Source organism: Choloepus didactylus, chromosome 19 (genome assembly GCF_015220235.1).
Source record: "Choloepus didactylus isolate mChoDid1 chromosome 19, mChoDid1.pri, whole genome shotgun sequence".
NCBI classification, from domain to species: domain Eukaryota; kingdom Metazoa; phylum Chordata; class Mammalia; order Pilosa; family Megalonychidae; genus Choloepus; species Choloepus didactylus.
Window position 1 is genome coordinate 56,474,452 of NC_051325.1, and position 17,717 is coordinate 56,492,168.

Below are 17,717 nucleotides of genomic sequence, written 5' to 3' on the forward strand. Positions count from 1 at the left end.
GCAGTCCATCTGTTCAGGGGAAAACAGTACAGTAAAAGATGAACATTTTAAATGTTCTTAACACGTAAAGAGAAGGTGAAAGGCCCCCTGAGACCCCACCTAGCCCGCCAGGCCGGCAGCTGTGCTTACCCTGCCTTTTCTTTTGTTGAGCTTAATCTCATGTCAAGTCATTCAACCAACTCAAAAGCGATGAAGACATAATTGAATCAACCTGAACTAAATCAGACCTAGGCTTCTTAAAACATACAGCTTAATGATTTCAAAACGATCTAGAAAACTAGGAAACGCGATATGCGGTAGAACACACGGTGGTCAACAGTATCTGATCTCCAGCTCTCCAATGGACCACTGCCACCGCCATTTATTTAATGCCTGTTTAGGAATGTCCAAAGCCTCACGCCCTATAGGCTGATTCAGAAAGATAAATCGAGGCTCAAAGAATTTCTAAGTGGAACAACGGCACGCCAGAGACTTAAATCTTGATAGAACTATTCTTTTCGGGAAAAAAAAAGGGAGGGGGGGTATAAAAAAAAAAAAGTTTCTGCTGCTCCAAGTGTGATCAGGATACTGGGGGTCCCAGAAGTAGCCACCAGCGGCTTGTTCTCGCTCCTATAACTAAATCTTGCAGAGAACTCCCCGCCTGCCCACCCCAGCCCCCCACCCCACCCGCCCAAGAATGCGGCTTCCCGTCCCCGGTGGCCCTACCCTGAATCCTAAAAGCATGGGTTCCAACCCGGGAATTGAACGTCTTTCCCTATTCCCGGAACCCAGACGCCCGCCCACGCACCCCGCTTGCCAGGTACTGTCCCCTAGGAACCGGAGCCCCCCAGCAGCGCCCCCCTCCCCATCCCATCCCGCTCTCATTTGGGGGCCGAATCAAGAGCGAAGAGGGCTCTGCATGTGAAACTGCGCGGTTTCACCACTGCGCCCCCAGGCAGAAACTCCCCTTTAAAAAAAAAAAAAAAAGGAAAGAAAGAAACACTTTTAGGCTAACGTTTCAATCCCTCCGGCCCTTTAGAGTTCCTAGTTCCACTTTCAGCTGGCTTTGGGTCTCCCACTAGAACTGAGAGTTGTTGGGATACTCTTTAAGCGTTTAAGGGCCATGCAAAGAGTTAAAAAAAAAAAAAAAAATCTTAAAATGGGGGAAAAAAACACCTTATCACACACATCCAGGAAACGCAGCGTGTGCACCGCCCGCTCAGCGATGGGCAGGCGACCCAGGATTCAGGGAGACGGATTTAGGGGCGCCAGGGAGGACCCCCCCCCCGGTGCGCGTCGGGGGTCCGCGGCGAGGCCAAGTCCCCCCCCCCGACCCCTGTAGACGCGCACTCCGCCCGGCCGGTATGGACCGTCCCAGCCATTGTTTGCGGGGGACGCCTGTTAGGACGCATTGTTTTGCCCGTTTCCAACTTGCCCCGGCCCCTCCCGGGCCATCGGCGGGGACCCCGCGCCCGCCCCCTCCCCTCCGCCCGCCCCCCGAGCCAAGTGGGCAAACTGGGAGACCTGCCGGGCGGAGCGACCCAACTTTTCAGGAACAGCCCCCCACGCACCCACCCACGCAGCCCCCGGACACCCTCCGGCTGGCCCTGCCCAGCCCCTATCTCCCGACCGAGAATATGGGGAGCCTCCAACCCCAAGCCATCTTGACTATTCCGAAGTGTGTGTGATGGTACAACACTGTCGGTGCACACCCGGGGCTCGCCCAACACCTCGCTGGTGGAATCGCTGGGAAGCCGGGTGGGAAGGGGGCGCCCTGGCGGAGCGGAATAGAAAGAGCAGAAAAGGGGGGGGGGGGTGTAAAGAAGGGGCGGGGCGGGGGGATCATCCGGGGAGGGGGGACAAGATAACGAGCACGGGGAGGCTTCCAGGGCGGGCTCGGGGGGACTCCGGAGGGGCCGGGCGAGGCGTCCCGCTCCGGGGGCACCCTCGGGGGCGCCCCTTCGGGCTCGGCGCGGGCGGGGGGCGCGCCCCCTTTACCTGCGGCTCCGGCTCCTCGGCCATTTCCTCGCTCGGCGGCGGCCGGGACTGAACTGACACCACACGAGCGAGCCGAGGTTTGAATGAGGAGGGGAGGGGGCGGGGAAGGCAGGAGGGAGGGGAGGCGACGGGGAGTTTCTCTCGGCCTTTTGTGCGGACACCTCCCGGATTCCACGCCCGCACCCGGCCCCCCAAATGAGACAGGGGGTCCACTGGGCGAGCGGCGAAGCCATCCCCCGGGGTGCCTCGGAACTTGGGGCCTCCGAGACCCTCCCCCAAAAGGACGCCCCCCCCGTCCCCACCCCACCCCCGCCCGGAGAATTTGGGGGCTGGGCTCACCTCGGGCGCGGGGCTAAGGTGAGCGGGGCGGGGGTGCGCACGGGGGGCAAAGGCGCGGGCGCCCCCTACTCGTCCGCGCGAGGACAGTGCAGGCGCGGGGGGGGGGGGGTCCCTAGAGCCGCCCGGGCGCGGCGCGTCCAGCGGTGGGGGACTGTTAGGTCAGAAAGTGTTCTGGGAGCAGCTGTTGCGCCCTCCCTCAGCCCCGCCGCTCGGAGACGCCCCGCCTCCCGCCTTCACCGGCCGCCCGGCTCCGCCTCCGCAGCCACGCCCCGGAGCCCACGTGACCCGCGCCGGCGCACCCCCCTGCCCCGCCCCCCGCCGCGGACTCCGCCTCCAGGGCGAGCGCGAGCGGACGGACGCGCGCGCTCCCAGCTCTCGCCCTTCGATTCCCGCGCACGCGCGCGCCTTACTGCCGCCCCCCGTCGTCCGGCTTAACGTAGCCCGCGCGCGCCCCGGCCGTTCCAGTGACAGGTACAGGGGGCGGGGGAGGCTGGGGGCACGAGGGTAGTGCGCAGGCGCAGCCCCATGCCTCTTTCTTCCTCACCGCCTCCCCCGCCCTCCCTTGCAAGGTGTGCCCGGGCGAGGGGGGTAGCTCGTAGCCCTAACTCCCGGGTCATCCAGAATCATAAACAAAAAAACCTTGACGCTCGTTTGGACAGGTTAGAAGGTAGCTGTGTCCAAAAAAAAACACCCTTTTTTTCAGCCTTTTTTCGAGTGTGAAGTTAAGATGATGAAAAGGAAATCAATTAGTAATAGCATAAAGCCATTCTTTAATTGTGATTTTATTTTCCAAAAGGGATTGGTTGCACTGCTGTTATAACTTGAGGTTTCTCAACTTGGCCTAGGTTCCAAGAATCTACTAGGTTTTGATAGAAATCCACTTGGATGAAACAGGGCTGAAGGTGGGGACCAAAAAAAACTAATCTTTTCCGGTCCTCGCCAGTCCAACTCATTTTAAGTGTTGCCCAACTGTTCTTTACCCTTCCCTTCTCCCTCCCCCCACCCCCCAAAGGTAATGAGTCGGAAGACCTGCGATATGCCCTCATTTTAAGTAAGCTCATTTTAAGTAAGGAGGAACCAAAGAAGTAGCAATCAGATCCACTAAGTTTTCTGCCCCCAAATGAAAACGAATGCAAATATGAAAGGGAGCTACGCAAGCCACTACAAACAAAAGAGCCAAGTATTTTTTTTTAATTGGCCTTGAGTGTATCCAAAAAGAAAAAAAAAACTTCAAGTGAGGCATTTAAATTATACATTAAATAAACCAAAAGGGTAAAAAAAAAAAAAAAAACTACATAAAAACGATATGGAGCTGGTGAGCAATGCAATCCTTAATAAATAGGAAAAGGAATTTGAGAAACAGCTTCTTAGCAAAAGGGAAGAATTTGCTAAGTGTGATGTTTCGCTGTCGTTGTATATACAACTACTAACCATCACATATGGCCTGGTTAGTCTTTTTTTAAAAAGGAAGTGACTCACTTACTCACACTTAATTAATTAGCAGTGCCAGAAGTAGATTCTTAAGCCGGAACTCTTTTTTTTTTCACTCAGGTACACTGATATTGATTATTTCTTGTACTAGGTTTCCTTTTCTCAAAAAAGATATTTTCCGTAAAATATTTCTTAAGGCCTTATAAATACTCACATTCTAAAAGTCTAAAAATACACTCCTCATCAACATGAAACTTCATTTAACTTATGAAAACAAATGACTGGGAGCATTGCAACAAAACAAAGAAACGATGAACAAGTGGGACCAGGTTGAGCCTTCACAGAACTGTAGCCTCACTCTCCATGTTAATGGATAACCTTTGAACTCTGAAACCTTGAATGCTGTAAACACAATAGCGCTGATCGTTGGAAATCCTAGTGTCAAAATTGAGCAAAAGGAAAGTCCAAACTTTTCAGTAGGAATAGGGAAACAATCAAATGTTCTGACAAATAATCGTTTCACTAAGAACAATGAGCCTCCCCGCTCTCAGACCTTGTTGCTACTGAATTGTATTCTGAGCAAAAACTGGTTGTGCTTTTTCTCTATGCCCTCACAAAGCCATCATTTTGTTAGCATAATAGCATCACAAAGTTTGTTACTGTTTCTCACCCCCCCCAAAAGGAAAAAGAATGTATTTTGTTGTGACTTTTAAAATTGAAAGATAATTGTATAACTGGATCTATCTCCTAAGAGTTTTATATGTGATCCTTATGTTTGCGCAAAGAATCACAAAGAACCTTATTCCTGGAGCCGTGCCACCAAAACTGGGAAATGGTTGCAAAATTCTGCCTGTGATTCGACTGCTAGGTTGCAAATACGTACTGTTTTTTTTCAAATGGACATAGAGTGATCTGAAATTGCCTGGAGCCTGTTTGTGAGACACATTCTTCCCTTAGAATGTAAGAACCACACATTTAAGGTTTATTTGGAAAGCCATGTATAGTTATAACAATTAAAAACGGAAACTCCAGAAGTAACAGAACACTAGGAACATTTGGTTTATAATAAAAGCTAAGAACTCATTATTGTATGAAATGAAAACTGAAAATTGAAACGTTGCTCTACATATACTTAGCTCCACCCACACATAATCCGGCTGTGCCACCACCCCCTAGCTAGAGTATCTCTAAAGGAGTCAGGTGGTGCAGAAACATCGGCAACAAAAACAAAGAATGGAGCCCGAAGAAATGTCCCCTCCAATGTGAACTGATGCTGTGCACATGTGTCTCTGGTAAGGGATACAAAAAAAAAAAAAAAAAAGCCCCACTTCACCTCTTTTTAATGCGGCAGACATCAGCTCCACCTCATTTTTTTTTCACAATTATCCTAACAGGCACTCCTTAAGATATATTTCCCAGTGTTCGCTTATAAAATCACACCATTATCTCTGATTTAATCCCAGTGATATAAGGCCTCTTCATTTAGCTAACAAGATTCTCTATCCAGAGGTCATGCCTGCCAGGACATTCTCATGTCTAATAACAACAACAAAATAGCCCTTCTAATTTGCAGCATTTAACACTTACTGGAATCATCTTTTGAGATGTAACCTTATTTAGAACAGAAAGCCGTATGATATTTCGCAAGTATCTATTTTACTGTGGACCTAGTCTAGAAAAACAGTTTGGAAACTGCGTTGTAAATCTCTGGAGTTGAAACAGAGCCAACACAGATACTAAACTTAAAAGAATTCAGTGTTCAGAGCAGGAAAACCTGAAAAACTGCAGTGAGGAGTTAGCAGGAAAAGAAAACGAAAAAGTTAGGCAAAGCTGCCAAGATTTACAAACTACAAAGGACATTTGAGAAGGAAACAGGGACAACCCTTTTAACACGACTGAACGCTCCAAAATTAAGCAGGGATTAAAAAAATAAAAAATAAATTAAAAAAACAGAACTGGAGGGAACACCACTCCCCTCTTTTCTATTGTTTTGTGACCCCACTCAAGTCATCGCACAATTCTTAACTCTCCATAAAACACCGTAACAACATACAAGAGAACTACATGGCACAGATTACCTTTCAGAAGGGAAGGCAGTCTCTGGAAACTGGAGACTCCGGGCGTTTGCCAGTCCACCTGGCTCGGGACAATACTGGAAGAGGGATGTGACTGCTGGTTTTTACAAGCAAACCAAAAAGGGAGGGGCTAAGAAGAAGGCTCAGTTTAAATCGGTTTTGATACAATCCTGGCTTGATTACATCAACCCATCTTGATGAAAGAGCACTGTTTATTTCAACTATATTTGTCCCATTGGCAAGTTGGGTGAGTGCCCTTCCCCCACTTTTGTAGGCACAAACTTGTCTTCCAGTATTCTGGATGGTTCTCCAGGGTTGGCTTTACTCAAAATGTGAATGTAAACTTTCTTAAAAATTACACGTGTTAACAAAACATTGGAGCACCTCTTTAAAGCTCCCTTTACTCGTCTGATAGTCCAAACGGGGGACTTTTGTAATGAGAGGAGGTGGGGGGGAGGGGAGAAAAGTAACTGACATTTGTTGAAATCCCATTACCATCATCATCTCAATAAAGGGAACCATCATCCATTCATCCTCTTACTCAAATCGAAACCTAGAAATCAAACTGTGATCATGTCATTTCCATGCCCCCTACCACATACCCACCTTTAACAGCAAACAGCAAGCTCTAAAATTTCTGCCTTAATGTATCTCAACTTTGTCCACTCATCTTCATCTCGACTACAAGCCTACTCAAGGCCCTCTTCCAGAAAGAGTGGGTTCACACAAGTTTCTCCAAGCGTTTTCCCTCTCTAGGTTTGCCTTAACACATTCTCCGCCCAGTAGCCCTAGAGATCTTTTACAATGTAAATTGGATCACGGCACCACCCTGCTTAATGCCTTCCTATTGCCTGGGGGGAAAGAGCAAACTCCAGAGCTTGCCTTACAAGCCCAGCTGATCTGGCCGCTGCCTACTCTGGAGCTGCCAGTCTGTACCTTAGAGCGCAAGGTCTCTGGGGTTCTAAACTTCAGCCATGAGGCCAAAGCCTGACCCAGGGCCTTCAGAACTTCGGTTCCCTTTACCTGACACTCTTTCCATCCTCTTCAGGAAACTAGCTTTTCTTCCTTCTGAGAGTGGTTTAAACCATGCTCTCTGGCCATGCATCCTGATTAAGAACATTCTCCCTCCAATCACTTGGGCTCCAGTACTCCAGTTCCAATCCGTAACGGCTACCTGATCCTAGAATATCACTCTCTCTAGATTTCAGTTCAATTTCCTTACCTGTAAAATGGGGATGATGATGACAATAAAATAATAACAGTAATAATAATAATTATATGCTTCCCTCTTGGGGCTCTTTGGAGAATTCAATGAAACATACCCTGCAAAACTCATAAACCCAGAACTATCGGGGGCTTGGCACCCCTTGAGGCATAGAGACCTCAATGAGGTCAGGCATGGTAAGATGGGGAGCGGCCATCCAGTCAGGGGGAATGGAAGTGAGAACTCAGGGAACTGAGTGGGAGAGTCTAGCTTGGGGAAAGAAGCGCAAGAAGCCCAGGGAGTCTGGGTCCCAATGAGTGAGGCTAGGGGAGGCAGAACCATGGCCAGGACGGAGGATTTGACTTTGGTTGTGATGGGATATCGGATGGTCAGTGCTCTGTCCTTATTTTACTTGCTACATCTGCAGCATTTGATGGAGATGATCCCTCCCTTTCCTTGAAATACTTTGTTCTCCGGATTTTAGGGTACTCGGCTCTCCTGATTTCCCTCAGTCCTCAGTGGCTATTCCTCAGTCCCCTTTGCTGGTTCTTTCTCTTCTCCCAGACCGCTAAATTTTGAAGTGCCCCTGGCCTAATGCTGGGCCTCCTTTTCTTCTCTTTCTTACTCATTCCCTAGGTAATTTCATCCATTCCAATGGCTCAAAATACCATCTATATGTTGAAGTCTCCTAAGTGTATACATTTCCCACCCAGCCATCTCCCATCAACTCCCAAACATATTTCCACCTGCCTACTACATCTCTGTTTAGATGTCCAGAAATCAATTCTGAATTTCACTCTCAGACCCTCTCCTCCCACAATGCTCCACCACTGACAGATATTTAAAATTATGAAATTGGATGAGACTCTCCAGGAAGTGAAAGTAGATGGAGAAGAAAGAAGGATAGAGTGATGGATTAGCCATTGGCATGAGATCAGGAATTGCTGACAGGTACTCACAGAGTTCAAACCCACGTAATAATACCCATTACACATTGTAATGATTTATTCCTAGCTTTGTCCTTCTCCTACTGGACTCTTAACTCCATAAAAATAGATGACTGTGTCTTATTCTCTTGTTGGATCACCAAGTTTTAGTATGGCATACGGTAGTGATCAATAAATGCCTTTCAAACAATATAGAAATGAATGATCATATTTAGAACTCACCTACAGTGAGTCCCAGTGGAAAGGGAACTAGACTTCAGCTCAGTTTCTTCATCTGTAAAATGGGGATTATGGTTGTGTCGACCCCATGCCATACCACAGGTGAAAATGAATCATTTTGTGAATATTTGGAGTTGTGAGCATCATCTCCACATAGGGCTTGGGATTCATCTTTGAACACACACACCTTGGTTCTCCAGTCTCAGTTACCCTGATGGATAATCTGAAATCCAGAGAGGTTCCATAGTTTGCTAGGAAAAGCATTCACAGTAGGAACTTTGACCTCCCTTTTCTCCTTTTCCTTCACTTTCTTCCTTTTGGATGAGATAAATGGCATGGTGAGTTTTTTGTTTGTATAGTCTGTTGGCCAGGGAATTTTGTTTTGGGTCTGAATCAGATTGTTAACTCCATCAAGAGCAGACTTGTCCAAACTCACACCCAAAAGCGTCACTTGTATTTCTCTGCCTTGGGATGGGTTGGGGGAACCTGAGCACCAAAAGGAAAGAGGATGCTGGGAGGCCAGCTGATAAGAGTCAGCAATTATTGAAAACTCAGTATGTGCTCTTTATAACTCATTTAATCCTCAAAACACTCAATGATGTATGGCCTATATTTTTACCCCATTTTACAGATGATAAACCTGAGAGGGATTAAGCAACTCTCCCAGTGCGCTCCTGGGCCTCTGTCATTCACCAGGACATACAGCCTCTCGAATACCCAAGGCCCCTGCCTGGGTTCCATCTTCAGCTGGTGCCTCTTCCCCTCACTGCACTCCAGCCACATGGGTCTCCTTTCAGATCCAGGAACTGGCTAAGCCTTTCCCCACCTGCACTGGCATATCCCTAGGACCTTGAACCAGGCCTAGCACATAGTAGATGCTCAATAAATACTTGATGAAAAATGAATATGATGTGAAAGGCACTTTACATCCAGGATCTCATTACATTGTCCTAGTAACACTAGGAGGTGGGTAGTTTTAATCTCACTTGAAAAATGCAGAGAGGTTAAGTATGAATTCAACCAATGGAATGCAAGCATACCATGTGCTTGGCTACAGTTTTCTATGTGCTGGGCATACAGCTGCAAGGAAACTGAACAAGGCCCTGTGTCTACAGAGCTTCCCTTATAGCAGAAAAGCAGACAATACACCTCCCAGCAGCCAAACTGATTTTTTCAAAAGTCAAATCTGATCATTGCCTAAAACCCACAATGGCTCTCTGGATAAAGACAATTATTTCCATTAACATGGGAACTGCTAAAACTGGATTTTATTCCAAGAGCACTTATGCCAAAGCCACTGAAAGGAAATGGAATAAAACGGAAAGGATTATTCAACTTCAGATGAATGTTTCTTCCTCAAAGGAGATATTATCTCCCAAAAGATCCCTTCCTGGTTAAACAAAGATGACATGACCAACTTTCAAGAAATTGGAGTCCTTTTATTTCAAGCTGACATCTTCCTCTCCTTGTGCTGAGGGTAAATCAGAGCTGTCACTCATAAGCATGCTGGGCACTGGGCTAGGTGTAATCTAACTAATCTTCACCACTAGAGGTATAATCACCTTTTTTTTTTTAAAAGAAAAAAAGAGGAAACTGAGGCTCCAGATGGTTAAGTAACCTGCCTGAAGTCACACAGTCGGCAGCTTGTTTCTCTACCTCCCAGACTACACTAAAGCCATTTGACCAAGTTGTACCCAAGGTCAAACCCCAGCTCTGTGACAAACCTGAATTTCTTTACTTCTAAAGAGCTACACTGTTAGACATTTCTTGACACCCCATTTCCTGACTGTTCACCAGAGTCAGCCATGTGTGGCTCTGGAGCAAGGCTGAAAACTCCTTACCTGCCCTCCTCCCCACCCCTCCCCTCAATAGGGAACAGCAATATTTCCTCTGGAACAGCCCTTGGGCCAGTCTCCTGCCCCCACGCAGGCACTCCCTTGTCATCTTGGTCTGACTTCCCCAATAGACTACAAATCTCTGTCGAAAGGAGGGAAGAGAAGTCATGCAAATTTATGTCCCAACAGCAATTAGCAGAGTGTTTTTTGCACAGAGCTGGGAGGCAATAAATGTTTGTAAAGCTCATATGTCCTAGACTGGGTATGTACCTTCCATACCTTCCTTTACCTTACCTCATATCTAATCAGTTGGTAAATCTCACAGATCCTATCATCCCAGTTCTTTCAAATTCAACTTTTCCTTTCCATTCCCACCCTCCTGGCTTCTTGCTTCCTTCTGACCTGTGTAATAATCTCATCTTCCTCCCGAGCCTGCCCCTGATTCATCAATAAATATTAATTAACCACCTCTTTTGTCCCAGGTACCCGGGTAGTAATTAAAGAGTGAGGAACAAAACAAAAAGTTCTACCCTCATGGAGCATATGTTTCAGTAGGAGAAACAGAAACCAAGCACATTAAGACGTAAATAGATACACATATAATTACAATCTATACTCTGGAGAATAATCATTCATGAGCACAAAGCAGCAGATAAAAGGATGTTCCCTTCAGCCTTGTTTATGATACAGAAAAATTAGAAACAACCTACATGCCCATTCAAAAGGCAGATGGCCCCATAAACTTGGGAATTTGCAAGTTTTAGAAAATAGCACTAAGGAGGTATGAAGTGAGGGTACATGTACCCATGGGTTAGATCACCAAGACATACTGTGGAATAAAAAATTCACGTTGCAAAAAAGATAGGTTCATTATTAGGCCATTTTTTGTTTAAAAACAAACAGTATTTTCTAAAGGAAATATATGTATGTGTGTATATGTATAGATACACAGAGACCCATAAGGCATATCTATGCAAATACATGGAAAAAAGTTAGGAAATGGTTAATTCTGGAATGTTTGCCATGGGACCAGGATAGTTTAGTTGGTGGCTAAATGTTTTGATCTTTTTACATGGGAAACACATTCATACTTTACCTGTATAGTTAAAATTAGTTGCTTATTAACATATAATTACAAATTGTGTTAAGTACCCTGAAAGAAAACAGTGAGGAATGTAGTTCATATTTTGCCATATACTGCTTTTTGATAAGCATTTAATAACCTTTCTTCCCTTATCCCCAAACACACATGCCATATACATATATGTATATAATATATATATGCAAAACATCAATCTGTTGCCATCCTTGCCATCCCACAAGGCCCACCCAAATACAAACTCCTTCACTAACTCTCTCCTTTGTTCACTGCCTCCTTTGTGACATTCACAGTAGTCTGTCCTGCCCTGGATGTGTGTCTTACCGTCCGAATAGAATGCAGGCCCTGTGAAGGGAAGGTATTTCCCTCCAACTTTTGCTGCACTCACAGCAGGGCCTGGCACTTGGGAAGAGTTCCAACACTCAGCCATGTTATTTAAGTAATTAAATGGTTTGGTCTCCCGACTCTTTCATTCACTCATTTACTCTCTCATTCAACAAATTCGTATTAAGCAATGTGCCTAGCACTCATTGTTCTAGGAGCTGGTGATAGATCATGGAACCAAACAGATAAAAATCCCCATCCTCAAGGAGTTAACATTTAAGATTATGGTGTATTAGATGGTGAGTGCCATGGAGAAAAATAAGGCCAACAAGGGTGGGGAATAGAGGGCGTGGGTGGAGGTGATGTTAAGTGGGCTGATCCAGAAAGACTTCACTGTGGGGACATTTGAGTAAAAATCTGAAGGGGGCGAGGGTGGGAGCCACAGGGAGTTCTAGGGAAAGGGTGTTCGGATAAGGCCCTTGAAGCAAAGGGTGCCCGGTGGTTCAAGGACCAGCAAGAAGGCCCGTGGGCCTTCTTGTTGCTGTCATGGATTAAGAAGAGACAAGTCAGAAAAGTAGAGTGGGTTGGAGGTGGTGCATAATGATTGCATGGGACCTTTTACAATTAAGGACACTGGATTTTACGCTGTGCCGGAGCACCAGTGAAGGGTTGTGAGCAGAACAGCAACATGACCTGGCTTATTAAAACAGACTGATAAAACAAAGAGCACTCATAAAAATAGTATCCCAGATGGCTTCCTTTGCTGAAATCACTCAGATTTTAAGTGTATCCTGTTTCCAGGTTACTTTTAAACAATAACAACAATGATAATAGCAATGTAAGAAGAGAAAAGATACGGAGAAGGGAAAAATAAAACAACTGGGGCTCTTGCTATGTGTCTGTGTCTTTACTTTACATATGCTTTAGATAACCTGTATATATTTAAATCCATTTGGCAGATGCAGAAACTGAGGTCTTCAGAGGTTAACTAACTTACTGACTTAATGTACTTCTTTAATGTACTTGAGATTTGACAACTAGAAGAAAGTGGTAATCTAGCCCAGATCTGTCTAACTCCAAAGCCCATGCTCACTCAGTCCATTTTTTGTACTAAGCAGTTGACCTTTGCCTTAAGAGAATAAGGAATAATAATAATAATAATAATAGTTGTCATTCATCGGGTACTTATGTTATGCCAAGCACTTTATATGCACCATTTCAGGACACCCAGATAGAATCCATACCCCCCCATCAGTGATACAGTGCAGAGGTGAAAAGGCTGAGCACTTCCTAAGAGGTACCTCCAGAGAACCTCTTTTGTTGTTCAGATGTGGCCTTTCTCTCACTAATCCAAATCGGCAAATAAATTCATTAACCTCCCCACTACATGGGACATGACTCCCAGGGGAGTGAATCTCCCTGGTGACGTGGGACACAACTCCCAGGAATGAGCCTGGCCCTGGCATCAAGGGATTGAAAATGCCTTCTTGACCAAAAGGGGAAAGGAAAGGTAACAATAAGATTTCAGTAGCTGAGAGATTTCAAACAGAGTCAAGAGGCTATCCTGGAGGTTTCTCTTATGCAAGCTCCAGCTAGACATCCCAAATGGCCACAGCATGCCAAGTTCTAACCAATAGTAGTCCCTAAATACCTAGGTCCCTATCCGAGATTCTATAAAAGTTTTACACACTAAGTTTATCTCTCAGAAAGTTAAATCCACCAGAGTGTTCCTATGCCAGACAAGTCCTAAACCAGAGGCAGCAGCCTCTTTAAGAACAACAACCAGATGCAGCCCCCTTCCCCATAATGTCAACACCCCTTTTCAGTACGAACAAGTTAGTGTGCTCACTGCTAGACATCCCTGAAGATCGAGAAAGTGATTAAACAAGAGGAAGGGGTAGCAACAGACAAGATTTAACAAAGGATTACGAATACTGAATATTTATATAAATATATATATTTTTTAGATGCTAGGGTATTAGAATAGCTAGAAGGAAAATAACTGAAGTGGTGGAAATGTAACCCATAACATTCTTTGACATTTGCTGTATAGCTACTCATTGAATTGTACTTTGAAAAGTGTCACCTTTCTGTATATGTTTTATATTTCACAATAAGGAAAGAACTCAAACTGTGGAAGGATATCCCATAACATTCTTTGAAATTACCTATATAACTACTTGTTAAATTGTACTTTGAAAGTTATCAATTTTCTGTATATATGTTATATTTCACAATAAGGAAATAACTGAAATTGTGGAGCTGTAACCCATAACATTCTTTGAAATTTGCTCTCTAACTAGTTGTTAACTCATACTTTGAAAGTTATCACTGTTATGTATATATGTTAAATTTCACAATAAAAATGTATTTAAAAAAAAAAAAGCTGAGTGCTTGAAACTGGCTTTCTGGGTTCCAGTCAAGACCCTACAACTACACAGCCATGCTGCCTCTGCCACCACACTCAAGCTCTCTTTGCCTCTGTTTCCCCCATTTTATAGATGGAGATAATGGTACTCACTGACAAGTGTATTAGTGAGGAATAAATAAGTCCTCCCAATAAAATGCTTCAGTGAGGTTTTGGCATACAGTAAGCACTTCTGCTATTTGATGAATACCAGTGCCCACAGTCAGAGTTAGTGAGAAGCTCGCCAGTGCTCCAAACCAGGCCTGGAGGCCCAACCCCATCAACACAGCAGAACGAGATGCTTTGGGGCTCTGTCTCCCCACAGAGCTTTGAACAAACAGTAAGAAATGCAGATACATCTTGTTCGGGACTCCAGAAAATACTTAAAGGACTGCAGTAATAGGGCAAGCGCCGAATCAAGAAAAAGACTTCTTAAAAGCAGTAGGATCTCATGGCGCCCTGATTGGGTCCCTTGCCCACCAGGCTCAGCATGGAGTGGCCGGCATGACCGGCACAGATCCCTGATCCCGTTCTGGGGGGAGCAGAGTGGCCCTCGTGCACATGCTGGAGGACTCACTGTCCTAGAGCTTGCCCTGTGTGTAGAAGTAGCTCGCAGAGCTCTTCTACAGAACACTGTGTGAGAGAAGTCACATTATGCTGCCTGGAGCAAGGGACTCTTGGCTGTAGGACCAATAATGTTGGCTGTACAATCATGAAGAAACTGTTTCCTAGGGAAGAGGGGATATTTGTAACCATGTAAAGGGGGAATTTCTAGAGCCACACACATGCCCCAGACTAGAGGAATGCACACAAAGGATCAGGAAGGCCCCCATGCTTTGGTCTGGAGCTATTCTTGACACTCATTGTATGGACAAGCCCTAGAGGAGAGCACTCATTCAGGTCAATCTGCAAAGACTGAGAAAGATGTATTCTCTTTTTCTGCTCTTCTTTTTTTTTTTTTTTTTGTTAGCTCCTGGCATTCAAGGAAAACCTGGTCATAACATTAGCTGGATACAAGCTTAAGGAACAGATGTGGCAGCATCTAAATTTCAGCTGTAACACATTAAAATATTAAAATGTCCAGGTTTCAACAAAAGGTTACAAAACATACAAAGAAACAGGAAGTGATGGCCCAGGCAAAGGAGAAAATTAAAGTATTTGAAACCAACAATGAGGAGGATCAGATCTGGGACATACCAGACAATGATTTTTAAAAATGATCCTAAATGTGCCCAAAGTGCTAAAGGAAAACATGGACAAAGAAGTAAAGGAAATCAGGAAAACAATGGATGAACACAAAGAGAATATCGATAAAGAGATGAAAAGTATGAAAAGGAACCAAACAGAGCTGAAGACCATAGTAACAGAAATTAAAAATTCCCTAGAGGGGATCAACAGCAGAGTGGAGCTGGCAGTGGACTTGAAGGTAAGACAATTTACATCATTCAGTCCGAGGAGTAGAAAGGAAAAGGAATGATGAAAAGTGAACAGAGCTGAGGAACCTGTGGGACACCATCAAGCATACCAATAATATGCACTGTGGGAGTCCTGAAGGAGAAGAAAGAGAGAAAGGGGCAGAGAGAATATTCAAATAAATAATAGCTGAAAACTTCCCAAATTTAACAAAAGACAGGAATATGCACATCCAAGATGCTCAACAAACTCCCACCAGGATAAATCCAAATAGACCCACACTGCAGCACATTATAATCAGATTATTGATGCCAAAGATAAAGAGACAATTCTGAAGGCCAGAAGAAAGAAGCAACATGTCCTGTACAAGGGAGCCTCAATAAGGTTATGTGCTGATTTCTCATCAGAAACCATGGAGGCAAGAAGGCATCTTTTCAGTGCCAAATGCAAAAAATTGCCACCCCCAAATTCTATATCCAGCAAAACCGTCTTTCAAAAATGAGGGAGAGATTAAGACATCCCCAGACAAACAAAAGCTGAGGGACTTCATCACCATTAGAAGGGACCTACAGGAAATGCTAAAGAGAGCTCTGCAGGTTGAAATGAAAGGAGAATAGACAATAGATTGTAGAAATAAGATCCTCTATGAAGAAATAAGATCTCCAGTGAGGGTAATGACATGAATAATATAAATGCCAGTGCTACTGTATTTTTGGTTTGTAACTCTACTTTTTACTTCCTACAGATCTAAAAGGCAATGCTATGATAAATGAGTGGTTTGTGGACTCATAATGTATAAACATGTAATTTGTGACAACAACTACAGAAAGGTGGGGGGACAAAGGGGTATAGGAACAGTTTGTATATACTATTGAAGTTAAGTTGGTATCAAAACAAACAAGATTGTAATAGATTTAGGATGTTAAATTTAAGCCCCATGGTAATTACAAAGAAAATACTAGAGAATATGCAAGCTCATGGAGACAGATATTAGAGTGCAAGTTGCAGGGGGGAGGGGTTGGGGGGCAGGAGGAATGATGAGTGAATGCATAATGCTGTAGGGCTTTGGGGAAATGGGAAAGTTTTAGTAATGAAAGGTGGTGAGGGTATTGCAATATTGTGAATGTGAATAATCCTATTGAATGGTGTGCTTGCAGTGGTTGAGATGGGAAAGCTTACAGTGTATATATGTTCCCACAATTTAAAAAGAAAGAAAGAAAGAATGACAAAAGAGACAATAGAATTTTTTTTTTTGAGACAATGACAACTAAATGCAATACATGATCCTGGATGGGCTCCAGCAAGGGAGGAGAAAAGGTTCAAAGAGTCATTATTGGGGTACATGAAATATTGGAATATAGACTATAAGCTTTATATCAATGTTAAATTTCTTGAACTCGATAACTGTACTTAAGGTGGTTACATAGAATATCCTTGTTCTTAAAAAATGTACATGACAATATTGAGTCTTCAAGGAACATGATGTATACAACCTATACTCAAGTGTTCAGAAAATGGATTGATGAATAGTCAGATGCAGATAAACAGACGGATAGAGAGAATGGGACAGCAAATGTGGCAACATGTTAAAATTGGTGGATCTGGGTATCTGGGGGGAGGATAGGGGCATGTTGGAGTCCTCTGTATGGGGTTTGTATTACTTTTGTTAACTGTCCTGTAAGTTTGAAAATATTTCAAAATAAATAAAAAGTTAAAACAACAGCAACAACGACCAGGTCTGACACCCAAAAACGTGCTCCTACCCACCGCAGAACCCTGCCAGAATACTTATTCCAGGAGCTGAAAAGAGAAGTGAGTGTGTTTACAGTACAGGAGGGAGACAGTCAAGATTTGAACCCAGATTTGTCTGCACTGAGAACCTGGGTAGCTCCTAATCACCAGCTAGACCACCCAGTGTAGACAAAGCAGGCAGAATTCTTTGAAGAAGTATACCTTGATCTGGGCAATCCTCACAGGTGAGCGGTTCTTGGCATCTTCTCAGCTGGAGGTCAGGCGAGACCCTGGAAGGAGACCGAGTCGAAGGTAAGTGGCATCGGGGAAGTATATAAAGTTGATGAGCTCCACGTCTTCTGACTGTAGGTGTGCCCTCTCAAACCACACCCTCAGACAGAACTTGGAGACTCAGCAGGGGTGGGGGTGGGGTGGAGATGCTGGAAATGGGATTAAGTCGGAGCCATACCCCTGATAGGTTTACAGTGACAGAAAAATCACGCCTCTAGACTGGAGATCAGACAGTCGCCCTAAAGTTCAGGACTATAATTTGTCAACTCTTCACAACTTTCCGCTGAAGGGCATTTGCTCCACAGCTCCCAACACTAGCACAGCAGGTTTTTTCAGAAACCGGAAATGAACAAAATACACAGTGCTTTAGAGAGAAACCACCTGGATTCAAATCCCAACTCCACTGCTCAACCACAGAGAGACCT

General features: G+C 44.7%; 1 protein-coding gene across 4 annotated transcripts in view; it reads right to left on the bottom strand.

The window, feature by feature from the left end:
- The window catches only part of ZNF217 (zinc finger protein 217), a 36,596-nt gene extending 19,305 nt beyond the window's left edge, over positions 1-17,291 (bottom strand). Inside the window, exon 1 of one of the 4 annotated variants that reach the window (XM_037811403.1) lies at positions 17,224-17,291. The gene's annotated coding sequence lies outside the window, so the exon portion shown is untranslated. Of the gene's footprint in view, positions 1-1,977; positions 2,184-2,316; positions 2,496-17,223 lie in introns of those variants that run through there. The other 3 variants (XM_037811404.1, XM_037811406.1, XM_037811402.1) reach the window with 3 other exon arrangements.
- Between the last annotated feature and the right edge of the window lie 426 nt (positions 17,292-17,717).